General features: G+C 36.6%; 1 pseudogene; it reads left to right on the forward strand.

The window, feature by feature from the left end:
• Window positions 1–16,160: 16,160 nt before the first annotated feature.
• On the forward strand, window positions 16,161–16,979 carry LOC145001823 (ethylene-responsive transcription factor ERF025 pseudogene; annotated as a pseudogene).
• The last annotated feature ends 749 nt before the right edge of the window (window positions 16,980–17,728 follow it).

The raw sequence follows: 17,728 nt of genomic DNA on the forward strand, positions 1-17,728 counted from the left end.
CTTCACTCATGCAACGTGATAGGATGACAAGAGGAGAGAGTAAAATTTATTATATGAATAATAAATTGGTAACCGAAAATGGTTTTATTAATATATATTACAAGTTTACTATATTATTTGGAAATCTAATTATTTAATTAGTATTGATTAGAAATTAATTTGGTATTAATTTGGTGATCAAAAGAGACTGAATAAATAAAAGGGACTGATATTGCAATTAAATGTTAGTTGCTAGTTGGGCTGATGGACTCCATAGAGTGGAGTGGATAAAATTTATGGGGAAGTCCATAAGATTTTGTCCAAGGGCTCTAAGGAAGGAATCCATGGGTTGCTTAGGCCTTTAGCAGGAATTATGGTTTCCTTCAGAAACCTTAGCAACCCACACAACTATATAAGGATCCCTTTACATAGGATTTTCGGCCCCATGAATACTATGAGAAACCCTAGCCGAAATCCTTCCCTCTCCAAGTCATCTTGTTGCATTGAGTGTTTGTGATTCCATTAGATGTGCAACATTTGAGGCACTAGGCTTTCAGAAGTCAAGATCAAGAAGGATTGTGATTGTTATTGCTACATAAAAATCAAGGTAAAGTTTCTAACCCTAATCATATGTGTTTTGTCTAAATTTATATGCTAGTCAATTAGGGTTTATTGCTTTGGTATTCAATGTTGTATGTTTAATTAGAAAAACCTAGATCAAAGCAATTAGGGTTTCATGAACACCATAGGAATGATGTTATGCTAATAATCCATGATGACCTACCCTTTCCGGCCATTCTGGCATGCCGTCCTACCCTGTCAAGTAGTTCTGGGGTGCCAACCTACCCATGTCAAGCAGTTATAGGGTGTTGAGCTACCCTTCAGTCCTAACAACATAACTTCGGGGACTATTTCACCCTACTACTACTACTACACATATCATAACATAGTTATACTGTCAGGCATATCTGGGGTGCCCGACCTACCCTTCGGTCCTAACAACCGAACTTAGGGACTATTCCCCTCCTACTACCTCTATCACATATAACATATCATGCTAGCACATAAACATATCAGGTAGTAGTAAACCAAAAAATTATCACAAAGACAATCATCTCAACTATAATCAACTACTAGTGGGCCGGCCTTGGTGCCTTAGACCCACTTCTACTGGAAGGTAACTCACCTCGTAAAACTGAGTGTTCAATCTCGCGGAAAGTAGTCTCTAACAGCTACTCCGATGACTCCTGACTATCATAATCACATTGGTAAAATGACCATTTTACCCCTTGGTCCAATTAGCACATTCAAAAGGCACAATGTTAGCTTATTAAGCCCAGCCCTCCTATGGCCCATCAAATACTCCCTAAGGGTCCACTAATTTCCTAATTTATGAATTGGGCCTTATCCTCCAAATGGGCCCAAAAAGTTCCATGTCCAAATATAATAATTCCAAAGGGTCCAATCTTTGCCCAATAGGCCCAATACTCTAGTTCTAGATTCCCAAGTCCAAAATTATACTTCATAGTGGGTCATAGAGCCCAAAAGTCTAGGCTCATTCTCTTAAGGCCCAAAAGTCCAATATACCCATTCTGCATGCGTACGCACGGTGTAGCTGGCACGTACGCCCAACGTACGCTAGCCTTGACCAAAACGGGGAGTTGACCCAGTACGCACGACGTACCAGGGAGTACGCCCAGCATACTGGCCAGCTTCCTTGTGACTTCATTCATGACTTAATCCAACAAACTATAGATCCAAGTCCTTTAAGACCTCCTAAACCATAAAGTCACAAACTTTATGTGCTTGCATGCATGGTTGGGGTCAAAACATGATTTTGGTCCATTTAACAAGCTTCAAGACCAACTAGCACTTGCATGGTTGTGACTTAACCATCAAGGTCCAATTTTTATAATCATAGATGCTTCTAAGAGTCCAAAAGGACAGCTCAAGCATTCTCAACATATATGCTCTGAAAACATCAACACTCAAGCATTCTCAACAGTGGAGTCTAAAGGTGACATAAAATACCCAAATAAACAAATCTAAGCATACAATAGCCAAGTATGGAACTTGATACCTTAAAAGGGTGGTGCCAATATCCTAGATCTACAAGCTCTTGGTGGATCCTTGCTTCTTCTTCAAGTTCCTTTCTTCACTTTTCACTAACACAACACACAAACACTCTCAAATGGCTTCTAAATCACAAAGGCACACAAATATGAGCTAGGGTTTTCGTGGTGGCTGGCTTTTGGTGAAGGGAGGTTGAACAAACAGGGTTAATGTTCTTTATATAGGGAGTAAAACCTAAATTTTGGGGTTTAAGGAGTTGCACACGTACGATGGGCGTACTCCTGGTACGATGGGCGTACGTGCATAGCCTCCGCATTTCATTCTCACGAGTACGCTGGGCGTACATGGCAATGTACGCCCCGCGTACGTAATTGCCTCAGACCACTTTTAAGGTCCCAAAGGTCTAGCCCAACCAAACAAATCCCATAATTTAATTAGGATTACAATATTAAATACCTAGAAATTCTCGGATGTTACAAAGTATGTCATCAACATACATTACCAGGAAGGTTAGTATACTCCCACTAGCTCTGACATATAAACAAGATTCATCTTCACTTCTAGCGAAGCTAAACTCTTTGACTTTCTCATTGAACCAAAGATTCCATCTGTGAGAAGCTTGTTTCAAGCCATAGATTGATTTCTCAAGCTTACACACTCTATTGAGATACTTCGCATTGACAAAACTCTCTGGCTGACTCATGTAAACATCCTCTGCCAGGTTCCTATTAAGGAAGGCGGCTTTGACATCCATATACCAAATTTCATAGTCATGAAACACAGCTATGGCTAGCATTGGATTTTAGATACTGGTGAGAAGGTCTCATCATAGTCAACCCTTAGGGTTTGAGTAAAGCCCTTCTCAACCAGTCGAGCCTTGAAACTGTGTACCTTTCCATCCATGTCATTCTTCTTCTTGAAGATCTATTTGCACCTAACTGTCTTATGACCTGGTGCATTGTCAACCAAATTTCAAACTTTGTTGTCATACATGGGCTTGATCTCACTGTCCATTGCCTCTTTCCACTTGGCAGCCTCAGGGCTTGTCATTGCTTCCTTGTAGTTAGAAGGTTCATACAAATTTACCAGTGTATTGTCACTGATAAACATATCACCATATGTGGTAATATGGAAACCATAAAACTCAGGTGATAGTCTAACTCTACTGGAACGCCTAAGAGGTAACGACTCGTCAGTTGATTCAACTGGAATTTCTTCTTCAGGTTGAGCCCTAACATTTTTAGAGGTTCCTTCATCGTTCGATTCTTGAATTTCTTCAAGATCAACTGAACTCCCACTATCCTCTTTTCATATGAGCCCTCTCTCGTGAAAGACTCCCCTTCATGCTATGAAGACCACGTTGTCACTAGGTCTGTAAAACAAATATCCAAAGGACTTTTATGGGTAGCTAATGAATATACATCTCTCACTTCAAGGTTCAAGCTTGTCATGAGTCTCTCGTCTAACGAAAGATTCACAACCCCAAACCTTGATATGTGCTAATGAGGGAACCTTCCCTGTCAACATCTCGTGAAGTGTTTTGACAACCTTCTTAGTTGGGACAAGATTAAGAATGCGGGCAACAGTCTCTAAGGTATACCCCTATAATGAAATTAGAAGTGAAGCTCGACTCATCATGTAATGAACCATGTCTAACTAGGTTCGATTACGCCTCTCAGCCATAACATTAAGTTCTGTTGTCCTAGGAGGTGATAATTGTGAAACTATTCCACATTCCTAGAGGTGATCTTGGAAATAGATACTAAGATATTCAATGCCTCTATAGAATCTAAGCATCTTGATAATCCTGCCTAATTGATTCTCAACTTCTTGTTTGAACTCTTTGAACTTTTCAAAGGTTTTTTACTTATGATTGATAAAGTAGATATAGCCATATCTGCTATAATTGTAAGTAAAAGTCACACAGAATCGATTTTCATTCCTTGTGGTGGATCTGAAGGGCCCACACACTTCTGTGTGTATGAGATTGAACAAACCCTCACCTCTTTCATGAGAACCAGTGAAAGGTGATTTCGTCATCTTTCCTAGTAAACAAAACTCGCATGTATCATCTGAACTTAAGTAGAATGATTCCAAAACTCCATCCTTTTGGAGTTAGGTGATGCATATCTTGTTAACATGTCCAAGATGACAGTGCCACAAGCATGCTTTGTCTATACCATTAGACGAATCAATTTGAAATACATTATTACCTAAATTGTCTACACACATCACAGTTTCTAACACACCATCACAAGTTAAAGCTTCAAAATAAAAATAAAAACACCATTTTTATAAGAAGAAATTGAACCATTCTCATCATTTAAAGAATATCTAAAACCTTGTCTGAACAATGCGTGAAAAGAAATAATGTTTTATGTTATTTCTAATGAGTAGCAACAATTAATCAAATCTAAACTAACACCATTACTAAGCACTAAGTTATAAACTCCAATCTTGGTAACAGGTGAAGATCTCCTATTGCCCATGATCAAGTTCATCGTTCCTTGCTCCACATCCTAACTTCTTTTTTAGTCCCTACAAAATCAGAAAAAATGTGAAAACCACATCCTGTATCAAGGACCTAAGAATGAGAATATGATGAGTTTTTAGATAAGATAGTGTAAATATCTGCCGAGGTTGGTTTCACTTTGCCATCCTTTATGTCTTGCAAGTACTGTGGGATTAGAGGCAAGGGGAGCGTCATAACTGGATTGTCCTTTGGGTCCATTACTTGATGACCCGACTTAGGAATTTCCCTTCTAATTCTGTTTTGAAGGACCTTTCCATTTTTTCCCTTTCCTTGTCCAATTGCCAAACATGAGCAGTAGCAAGAGTGGATGTAACACCTTTTCCCGTCATTCCTGCTTCAACAGTTCAAAGGAGGTTCTGAAGCTTAGCCAATGTGGTCTCTTGGTTGTTTAGATGATAAGTCAAGATAAAGTGATCATAACAACATGGTAATGAGTACAAGACTATGTCAATAGCCAATTCCTCATCAAAGTTCACATTGAGCTTTAGCAAGCGCTCCATGTATCATTGCATTGTTTACACATGGCTACTGATGGACACTCCATCATTCATCTTGCTAGTGATAAGGGACTTTACCACCTCATACTTCTCTTGACGATCTCGTTGATGATATTTTTCCATCAAGTCCTTGTTCATCTCGTACGGACAATAATCCTCGTAGAACCTTTGTAGCTCAAGAGTCATAGTTGCCACCATGATGCAAGTAACTTTTGTTGCATCATTATAGTGTTTCATATACTTAACTAGTTCTACAGCAGTAGTTTTGGTTTAATCAATCTCGAGAAGTTCCTTTACGAGCACATACTCCTTTTCCTCAAAATGTAGAGCCGTTTTGATGTTCTGCATCTAATTGTTATAGTTGGTTCCATCAAAAGTAACGCTCGAGCAAATGTTTAATATTTAGAAGTTGTTGTTGGAGTAGTTGTTGTTGGAGTAGTTGTTGTTGGAGGATGAACCAAAAGCATTGTTTGGTGTAGACCTCTGAAAGAGAAGAAAGACAGTTTTAGTTAGATAAGAATAATCCTCAATATAATAACACATAAATGAAATATTAAGGCTTGGATCCACCTAGATAATTCATAACTTAAAAAAGGGATGTCGTAATGTAATTATAAATTATATAAAGGTAGGTAAATAACGATTTATCAATTTCACCACGAAAAACGAAGTTTAAATGAATTAGGTTTTTAATGAATATTTCCTAGATCTTTTAAGATTCATTGAACTATTCAATGACACGTTTAATCTCGATTATGCTCTTCCATTTGTGACTGGGATACTGAGGATCACAAACAAGATTTGAATAACCATGCAAATTAGCTTGATACTCTCGATATCATTTCCCATCTCATTTTAATGTGTCGGTTAGCCACAAATGCTCCATTAATCAATGATAATTTATGAGACACCCATTGCCACTCTTTATTAGACCATATTAGTGTGTCGGTTAACCACACACGCTCCACAAATGACTTATAAAGTGCAATGTTAAATTTCATGGGTTAGCATACAAATTCACATTTTTCCTAAAGTAACTAAGATTAAGAATTTTATAAAAAAAATTACTTATTTTATAATTCATTATACTTATGAACGAGAATTATTTGTCCTATCAAACCCGTTCGGCTAACAAGCCCCTACCAAGCAAGTAGGCAGTGAGTGAGAGTGGACACCCATTCAACTACCATTTTATAGGCAGTTTCCTTATACCCCCTTGTAGATTGGCTTCGTGAATGAGGCGTACTAGCGGTTTGACTGACTTAGTCTTATACATAGAGTAACTATTAAACATTTAATTTTACATATAGCATAAGGTGTATTTTAAACTTTTCAAAATACTAGGGTTTTAAAATTGAAACTAAAAATTAATTAATTTAAAATTAAAAAAAATGATTTAATAATTATCTATTAGTTAAACCTTTAATTAATTTACTAAATCAATTAAGGATTATCCAAATAAATTAATCAAGATAATTTAATCCTAATCTCTTCCCCTAATTTTCGAAAATCATGGGAGGGATAAAACAAATTTTATAATTATCCAATTAATCAAATAAACATATAAATACCAAAAATAAGATAACCCTACTAGGATACCCTAATTTTCGAAAATTGGATTATCTTAGGGAGGAAGGCAAGGATTTCAATCCTTGCCATTTTCGAAATTCTTAAGGATTAAGAAAACCCTAATTTCGACAATTTTAGGGCATGTGAAAGGGTTAAAACCCTTTCCTTCTTTTCGAAACTTAGGGCCTAAGAAACCCTAATTTCGAAAATCCCTTAGTCCAAAAGGGTTAAATTGTCATAAACCCTAATTGATCAAATTCAAATAATTGTAATCAATTCAATAGAAAACAAGCCAAGGCTCTGACATAACTTATGGGTTTTGGGCATAGCAAAAAAAAAACCATATGTGTACATGTAACCCTAATTCTTGATTTATGTTTTCTCTAATTGAACACACAACTTTTGAACATCAAATGGAAAACCCTAATCTACTAGTATATTTTCGAAATCACTAATTGGGTTAGGAAAAATATACCTTAATTGTTATATAGCAATAACAAGTCAAATCCTTAGTGTTGTTGAAGCTAGGAGAGCAAGCACTACAAGTGTCATGACATTAGTAGATCACACCAACCACTAGTAAGAAAGGAGAAAAGGGATGGAGCTTGAGAATTTCGGCTATTCTTATAGGGTTTTGTTTTTGGCGAGATTCCTAAGGGTAAGTGGTCTATTTATAGTACAAATATGATGCTCTAGATAACCCTAATTTGAATATAATATTAATATTTCAAATTATGTAATTATCAACCTCCTTAATTATCCACATTGGATAATCCAGAAACCCTAGATTATCCATATGAAACCCTACACCTCCTTCTTTAGGAAGGTTTTGGAACCTATTGCTCAACTATTTAATAATTACACTTTAGCCCCTATATTTTTTATTAATTATTTTAATCCCAATTAATTTCTGATTCAATATTAATTAAATATTACTATTTCTAATTAATATATTATTTTCATAATATATTAACAAATCAGTTATTTTAATTTATTAATAAAATAATAAATTCAACCTCTCTTTCCAAATCATCATGTCTAGTTGCTAGTTTTGAGGACAACTCAAAAGGATTGTGCTATTATCAGTTCAAATATATAGCAATTATAGTTATATGCTTAAACACCTAATCCAATAAAATTAACCCCCGTTTTAACTTTGGGAGCTAGGGCGGGGGTAGGCAGTCCCGACCTGAAACCCCATGGGGTCCCCCGTTAATAAATTATACATATATTTACCTATATTAGTTATATAAAATAAACAATAACATGATTTTGAGCTTACAAAATTCAACCAAAAACATGCTTTTAAGTTGTTATTATAATGGTTTTAAGATGCCATATCTTATTTTTAACATGTAAAATTTTGTTATAAATAAATATTTGTTACCTAAAAATAGTTTATTTTAGACCAAACAACTTCTTTTAACCCAAAAAAACTAGCCCAAAATAAATCGGGGGCGGGGGAACAGGGGTAGGAAGGCTGGATATTTTCGGGGCGGGGGACATATAAATCTCGGGGGGGGGGGGGGGGGGGGTGGGAGGGGGGGACGGGATGCACTCCTCGTCGCGTTTGCCCCCGTTGACATCCCTATTTATTTTTTATAACGAATCTATGAAAACATTATCTATAGACCAATTCTCTACATATGTGATACCTAGGAATGTATAATTTTATCACTTGATTATATTTTAACTCATAACAAATCGTGATTCTACACTAACCTGAGACACTTGATGATAAGATTTAAGGTAAGATCGTTTAATTTATTTATAGGCATGTGTAAAGGTCTCATGTTCCCTCATGATATTTGATTTTGTTTTTTTCACTTTCCAACCAAAACGTCTATTCTATCATCTACATAACAATAATTGAAGCTAATAACTCTTCTCCTAGCTTTTATACTGCAAATCTTCTAGATCTTGACGTAGAATCCGAAGTCGAGTTGCCTTTCACACTTTTTCCTTAAGGGTTTGTTCTCTTATACTTGGTTTTGAGTCCTTACCTATTGCTACTCACAATTGATCAAAGCCCAAGTTGGCTCCACCTATGTGATTTGTAGCTCATTTTCTTCTTGGAATAAACTCTTGATTATCATATTAATGACCTTACATCCCTAACGCACTGTCAGTAATTGTGTCTAATATGAGTGATTCTTCTCACATAACACGAACATAGTCTGATCAAGATCACAACAAGTATGAAGTCATTACGAATGCGTATGTATGTAGATACCCATTTTGTTGTGTTGTTTTACTCCAAAGGCTCTCCCGCAGAGAGTTTCCAACCTTTGAAACAAGTCCTGATTATTATATTAAAAAATGGACAAATTACACAAAAGATACTAAGTTTTGAAAAAAATTCGATTTTAACAATTTTTTTTCCAATAAATCTCTCTCTCTCTCTCTCTCTCTCTCTCTCTCTATATATATATATATATATATATCAATTTTGACATGCATAAAATGATGTCGCTAAAAAGTGTCACGTCACCGTATCATGTCAATGCTACATCATCAAAGACTAACATGTTACCATATCTCATCAGCTAACAAGCAAGATGACCAATCAAATGATTGATATTAAAACAAATTGAAAAATATAGTGTTAAAATGGAACTTTTAAGGAAACTTAGTGTCTTAATTATAAAAAAAAATAGTACGATGTTAAAATCAATTTTTTTTTATAAACTTAATATCTTATGGAGTTTGTGTTTATTTAATTCATTTATCATAACTATTATAAAATAAACATTATATTTTCATGAATATGTAATATATTTACCTAATATTAGGAAGTGCATGATATCCAATTATTATTGTTGATAAGATATAAAACTTAAGAACGGTCGCTAGGAATCATGCAATACAACACGAATTAACAATCCCATGTGCTTTTGGCAAAAAAATATAAAAGGTACATAAATAAATGGGTAAATTACACGAATGGTCCCTATGGTTTGGGTAGTTTGTTTGGTTGGTCCCTAACAATTTTTTTTTAACTTGGTCCGTCCCTATTTTATATTTTTGTTGCACGCTTGGTCCCTGATAGACATAAAATGACAAGATTACCCTTATTATATATATATATATATATATATATATATATATATATATATATATATATATATATATATATTCATTATTAATATATTATTATAAAGTATAAATAAAACATAAATTAAAAAAAACTTAAATAAAATAAAAAAAATGTATATAATCGTCATCATCCCTTCATAGCCTATTATCTTCATCCCCATTCATTTTCCTTCTTCCTTACCAACTGCATCTTTCCTTCTTCTTTAAACCCAAGAACCCTAATGGACAACTAAACCCACCATCGTCGGACACCATTTCCAGACCGCCACCACCGATCGGAAACCTCAGCAAAGCCGTTGACCATGTCTCACCACCTTTATACTCTATCTAAGCCACTCCAAACCCTCCATCGAGCGGTCGCAAAGTGTCGATCTGCACTCTAGAGCTATTGTCGACATCATCCACCACCTATCTACTTCGCCGGAAACCACTCTAAAGGCGCCATCGATCCTGAGTTACACTCCAAAGTCACAATATTTCGATGAAACGACAATCATTTGGTTTAAAAAACATAAAGCAGATTGGAAACGACCACCAAAGCTCTCTCCATGTTTATCTCTTTCTCTCTTTCCCCCTCCCTGTGTGTCTCCCTCTCCCATAGCATCGACGAAATCCCTGCTCATTGTTATTGGGAATATTCATAGGAAGGGTTGACAAAGTACCGATGGTCTGAGAGCATCATGACGGGATTCAAATGTGATATGCTTCATTAATCGTTTCAGATGGGGTTTCATCATGAAATTGTTAGGGTTTCAAACATTTTGATTTCAATTTTTAATTCTGATTTATAGGTTTCATCTGATCTTAATTTCTAATTTCTAGTTTTAATGTCTTTGTTGTTTAACTAGGTTCAGTTTCAATTCTGATTTCTAGGGCTCTTAATTGTAGCGGTGGTAATGATCGGAGGTTGGTGGTGGTGATGGCGAGAAGTAAGTTCTTGGGGGCAGTGATCAAAGGTTACTGGCGATGGTGCCCAAAAGTAATTTTTCGGTGACCAGACGTAAGGTGGGGAGGAGGGTTGGGGATAGGGATGGGTTACATTTTAATTTATTTTATTTTTTAAATAATATATATATATATATATATATATATATATATATATATATATATATATATATATATATATATATATATATATAACATTAAATAAAAAAGAAATGGATGAGGGTAAATTAGTCATTTTAGAACAGATAAGGACTAAACATGCAATAAAAATATGAAGTAGGGACGGACCGAGTTAAAAAAAGTTGTTAGGAACCAATCATGCTGATTACCCTAAACCACAGGGACCATCCGTGTAATTTACCATAAATAAATTTATATTTCAAAAACTAAAAGGGAAAAAAAAAATGTTTGGAGTAAACTACCCGACGGAACATGTTACTCGGTTGGTATATAGCTAAATACAAAATTCATATTTTTGACCAGTCAATTCATTATTCTATAGAATCTATAAAATATAAATATAGAATAGAAAGTAAACAAATAGTAAAGTTCTTAGCTTTAAGATTTTGGCCATGAACTTTTTATTTTTAGGACTTTCGTTATAAAATTTTTGTATGTTAGCAATTTCATCACTATATAAAAATAAATTATAAAACCAACTCTTATCATTTACAGCAGAAAAGATTACTATGCAGTTTTATTTTAATAAATAGTCCACATGTTTAAAAAAAAGTTTAAAAATCTCTATAAAATAGAAAATTTCAAGATTAAAGAAATCATCAATATATTTAAAAAATTTAAAATTTTATCTCTGTAAAACTTATAGATTAAGCCTTCGGAAAACAAAGTAAGTTAATATATATTAAAATGCAATGTTGCCCAACCTTTCCACTAACAATTTTGCATCATTTATTTTAAAAAATGATATTTTTTATTCTTTTTTTGTAGAATGATATTTTTCATATGTTTACGTTTTAAAAATATGACTTTCATCCATTAAGCTTTGAATTTTTTAAAATATCTTAGCGAATAATAAACTTTTTCTATAACGACATGTTCCGAATCGATTTCTTAATTCGGGACGGTGGCCTGAAGATGAGTTATCATAAAGCTTAGAGCCATTGGAAAAGAGAAATCTAGACTCATTTAGGTACGGACGATGTAATTGAGGTGATCCGGGAGTTGGGGTTGTGCTTTGGAGCCAAGGGGTATATCGTTAAAGTGGCAGTTCGAGCTCTTTATGAATTTCAAATTTTTGTTCGGAAGGTTTTGAGGTGAGGATAAGTTGATAGATGTGTAGAGCTTCTCGCCACCTTTCTGTGGATATAAAGAACGTCAAAAATAAAGTTGAAACGAAGAAGTTATGGTCGTTTGAAGTTGGAGTAGTTCGGGTGAATGATCGTTGACTTGTTGTCCAAGCTTATTTAAGGCTTACGACATGAGTATGAAGTGCTCACGACGTGAGGAGCGCCTGATGCACCAAAACCCTAATTTTCGGGTATTTAAAGGTATGAGATGATTAGGGTTGCAACATCAAAAACCATCGTTTAATATTCCAAATTCAAACGTGAACAATGTTATCATAAACAAATACATCCCATGATCATAAAAACAGTTTCTTCGACAGTGTGTACAATCACGTCGGTGCCTTCCCACGGTCGTCGCTAGTACCTGAAACACATAACACAACAACTGTAAGCATAAATGCATAGTGAGTTCCCCAAAATACAACTTACACACATACGCCTTTCCAGGCCATGACCTTTCGGTCCATGTGTCTTAGGGGACTTCCGTCCCGACTAGGTAAACCTTCCGGTCCTACCTACGTCAACCTTACGGTTCACATCACAACGCCTTCCGGCCCATAACATATACGCCTTCCGGCCCATATCAAGCATATCATACATGGCACATATAAACGATTAACTTATCACATACAATGCATATAACTTATAACATATCCGACCTTTCGGTCACACAATAAAAACCCTTCCGGGTACAGTATAGTGAGAAAACTCACCTCGTGGAAAGTCTAAGATCTCGCGTACTCGCTATCTCCAAATCCCAACGACGACTCTACCTCACCTAATCATAAAAATATCATTTCAATAATTAAAGACTTCCACAACTAAACTTTACCCCTTATCATCATTCCTCAGAGGGTAAAAGACCATTTTACCCCTCCTTGATCCAAAGTCTTCATGTTGACCAAAACCCTAAAAGTCAACAAAAGTCAACCCTTTTTAGTACGCGGGGCGTACATCGCCAACCTAAGGATCGGGGTTTCCACCCAGTACGCTGCGCGTACTGGGAGTTACGCCCAACGTAACCATCAGACTTCAACATACATCATTTCTGGTCTTAATCGGTTAAGCCATTACTCCAACTTCTAGATCCGACTCTGTTTATGCGTCTATACCCATAAAGTCGAGACCTTTAAGCCTTGGCATGGCTGTAAAGGCTCCAACACTTCTTAACATCATTCTATTCCAACTCAAGGACCTAGATCTCATGCATGGTGCAACATTCACGTCCAATATATCATTTTTATGAGTCCACAACTCTAATAGACCAGAAATATGATGGATCTAAGCTTATGGAGACCATTTGCACAAAAAGCCTCCACCTTTGGGACTAAAACCCTAGAAAATGGTACTTGAAGCATATAACATGAACCATATGACAAGATCCGAACTTTTTACCTGATAATGAAGCTTCAACCCTTGCAAAGCTCAGATCCACACTTGAACACCACTTCTAGCCTTCCCAATGAGCTCTTCTTCTCCTTTGCTACCTTGGAATGGCACCACCAAGCTTAGAATACTCACAAAATGGCCTAAGAACGAATGCACACTATCTTTAGGGTTTCTCTCTGAGGGATGGTGGCTGAGAAGTCCAGCCACACATTCCTTTTATAGCCCTCCAAATGAATTAGGGTTTTTAGGTCTGGACCGGTTACGCCCAGTGTAACCTTGGGTACGCCCAGCGTACCTGAGGGTGAACGCATCCAAATGAAGCGCGCGAGTACGCGCAGCGTACACCTTATACGCCCAACGTACTCGCCTAACATGAAAGCCCTAAAATGACAACATATCAAAGATGCAGGGCCAAATAGAAGGATACCTGGATTTCGGGCTGTTACATTAAGGAGAAGAAGATCATTGGTGGTGCATTGGTTAGCTTCTTGGTTTCTTCATCATCTTGTTGTGGAACTTTTTGACCTTTGTAAGTCCTCAAGTTCATGCCTTTCCTTCCCTTGCTTGCTAGATCTAAGTTTCCATGCATTTTATAGTTTGTAATGTTGGTTAGCATGCATGGAGTCCATCAAGTTGGCAACTGTATGGATCATGGTGGTATCTTAAGTCCTATATGTTCTAGATCTGGACTTTAGTCTTGGTTTTGGACTCCAAGTTTGAGTCTTGGCCCTTTTTCCTTCATTTTGACCCAAGTTGGTGTTTAGTTCATGTATTGGAAATATATTACTAAAAAGCTTCGATTTTTATGGTCCTTGGGGTCAAGGAAGGCCCTATAGACTGTCCCATGTGAAAGCTTAATGGATTAGGAGCTTAATGTCCATTTTTTTTGTCAGATCTGGATTCACAACATGAGGAATGAAGTCTCACAACGAGAGAACATATTCTAGGAAGTTTTTGGGCTGAAATCACAACCTCACGACGTGAGCATAAGGTGCTCACGATGTGAGCATCGCTTGTGCAAGTTTTGGACTCTTTGATTGTTGGCTAGCTTAGTATTGGACTTATCCTTTGGTTTGGGCTCATAATGGACTAAGGATTTTAGAATAATGGACTTTTGATTGGGCTTGCCTCGCTAGCCTTGCCCTAATGGGCCTTGCATGATGAATTGGGCCTTAGTGGGCCCATTGTAGTTAGGCCTTGATTAGGCCTAATGGGCTTGGACTTTTGGGCCATCGGAAAATCATTGGTTTAGAGAAGTAAAATCAGTTCATGTGATTTTCTTCCTTATTCATTCCAATCATTCAAAGTATATCTTCATAAGTTTGAATTAAAGATAAGTTATCCTAGATAAGAACTAGGATAAACACTAGATAACAAAAAACCAAATAGATAATCATAAAAGGGTAGATACGTAATTTTGTTCACCCTTTAGTATAACATTAGTCTATTATGACACCGAGAGTTGGTATTCTCATCTTCCTTTAAAATCGAAGTTATTTGGATTGAGACTATTATTAAACTTTATAAAGGAAGCACAATCCTTCCTAACATATATTAAAATATTGTGCATCCTCCGAATGTAAAAAATCCCAATTAATATTAGTATTTATGTAAAAAAACTACTATCACTAGAAAAGCTACATATAGACATTTTGGATTATTAGGTTAAAAGAAACTACTAGTTATATTATATTACCATCTCCGGTAAATAAATTGAACGTCATATTAATTAGGGATGAGCATCGGAGCCGGCTACCCGCTTTTGGAACCGGAACCGCCTCGGAGCTGCCGGTTTTGGAACGAAAACCGCCTTAGGCGGTTCCGGTTCCGGTTCCTAAAGTTATGGAACCGCCTTAAGTGGTTCCGGTTCCGGTTCTCGTTTTTTCGGAACCGCTACCCGCTGGGTACCCGCCGGAACCGGTTTATATATATATATATATATATATATATATATATATATATATATATATATATATAAACGTGTGTTACTTAGACCGGTTTAGAATATATTGGTACGATTTTATCCGTCTTTGGTCCGACTTGATTTGATTTAGATCGAACTAAATTGTGGTTTTGTCAAAAAAAGTTAACAAAATTAATGCGACCGGGTTACCCGCTCCCGGAACCGGAACCGCCGGTTCCGGGACTGGTTCCAAACATTTAAGAACTGCCTGGAGCGGTTCCGGTTCCGGTTCTAACTTTCTAGGAACCGCCGGTTCCGGTTCCGGTTCTGATTTTCGCCAAATGAGGCGGGTACCCGCCTACGCTCATCCCTAATATTAATTTAATTTTAGTCGAACTTAATTTTCAATCAACAAGGACTTAAGAAGTTCTAGAACGATCCATGGAAGTTGTGTTCGGTGTTTGCATATGATATTTAAATAATCTGTTGGGCCAATCTGGTCGGTAATTTTTTTCATTTGCACAATATTTTAGATAATAATTTAGTGGATTTAACTTTGAGTTATTGGCTGCAGTATTAAAATATAGAACTATCCTTATACATATATTTTCTCAATTAATTTCTAGTACATTATTGAATGATATTACAAGTTTTGTCTCGTAACATTTGTAAACCTTTTGTATTTTGTTACTTTCTTTCTAAATCACATGGTCTCATTTGTTTGAATAACAAACAAGTCTTCATCAGATACAAAACATAATTATTAATTCATAAATTAAATGCGTCAAGATTTTACAATGCGATTATATATTGACATATACATGTGCATGTATTGACCACACACAATCTCCCCACGGTTTCATTACCTTTTTTCACACACAAATATTTTGTACTGGTATATATATGCACACACTGACACACACACATGCATAAGGTTGTAACGTTCAAGAATTACAAATACCATTTAATCTAAACCATGGATGCGAGGGAAACGCGACTTACGTGCACCATGAACACCTCCTTCTCTACTGGAGGCTCCTCAAGCACCACCGGAAAACACCCTACCTTTCATGGGATACGTAGCCGGAATGGGAAGTGGGTGGCGGAGATTCGTGAACCGCGTAAATCCTCCCGTATATGGCTTGGAACATATCCGACTGCGGAGATGGCTGCAGCAGCTTATGACGTAGCGGCTCTGGCACTCAAGGGTGGTGATGCAATGTTGAATTTCCAAGAGTTTGTTGGATCTTATCGAGTGCCGGAGTCACCGGAACCTGGCTTGATAAGGAGTGCAGCGGGGGAGGCGGCGGAGTTGATGAAGTTGTTCAGGGAAAAGGAAGACGACCACAAGAAAAAAGGTGGTGAGGAGGGGGAGACGCATCAGAACGATGAGTTCATGGATGAAGAAGCAATTTTTGATATGCCGAACCTTTTGGTGGATATGGCGGAGGGAATGATGGTGAGCCCGCCCCGGCAGCCGACAACTGTTGAATGGTCGTCGGGGAACTCGTCTGAGTGTGACAACTTGTGGAGCTATTAATTTTATTTTATAAAAAATACAGCTTTAAGGAAAAGACGTTTTATCATTATTTCATAGATGATAGGTCGTTTCTTCATAGGTCGTTTCATGTAAATATATCCATAAAATTAAGAAACAATAAAAGCATTCGGTTGTTTAACCGTTGAAATCCTCTTAATATTAAGGTGGGACCCATGTAAATGACCATACCGAACTGATGTTGCCACTGATACTTTTTATCCATCCACAGAAAAATAAATGTATTGACAATAATACCCTTTATTTTAATTTAGAGAGATTTGTGACACATCGGTCCTTCGTCCTTCGTTCTTCTTTCCCAACTTCTTCAGTTTTTGAGGTTGATATAATCTCAAGATCGATTTCTCTAAACCATGAAAAACAATATCATCTCCAAATCAATTTCTATATATACATACCCCCATCTTCTTTTCTGTGGAGACCCTTATGTGCAGGAATACAGGATACTGAGTTGCTCGAACTTGATAAAAAGGGGATAGTTTTGCCCTCAGATTTATGTGTTTTTGTGTAATCAACTGGCGGAAACCGTTAGTCACTTGTGCTTCAGGTATTCTTTCTCGACATAGATCTGGTATTGGTTTTGTTTATGGTGCAAGACAATGTTGAAGCCTCTCTATTCCATGGCAGATTTTTTCGGTTTTGCTGTGCATGTCTCCAAATAGAGGCTGAAATTAAAGTTGATTATTGGGTAGTAATCTGGTATATATATGCAATTGTGCCCTTTAATTTATTATTTAAAAGCAAATCTTCCATTCAAATTGGAAATCACTGGTCTCTCCATAATCATCATGGGTTTAAAGAAGAAGAGGAGACGACATCCGCCTGGGATCTGTCGAAGATAGTGCTTCAAGAGGACGACCAACAAGTTGAGTAGATGAG

The sequence above is a fragment of the Lactuca saligna genome, chromosome 6 (genome assembly GCF_052625555.1).
Source record: "Lactuca saligna cultivar CGN05327 chromosome 6, ASM5262555v1, whole genome shotgun sequence".
Lineage (NCBI taxonomy): Eukaryota > Viridiplantae > Streptophyta > Magnoliopsida > Asterales > Asteraceae > Lactuca > Lactuca saligna.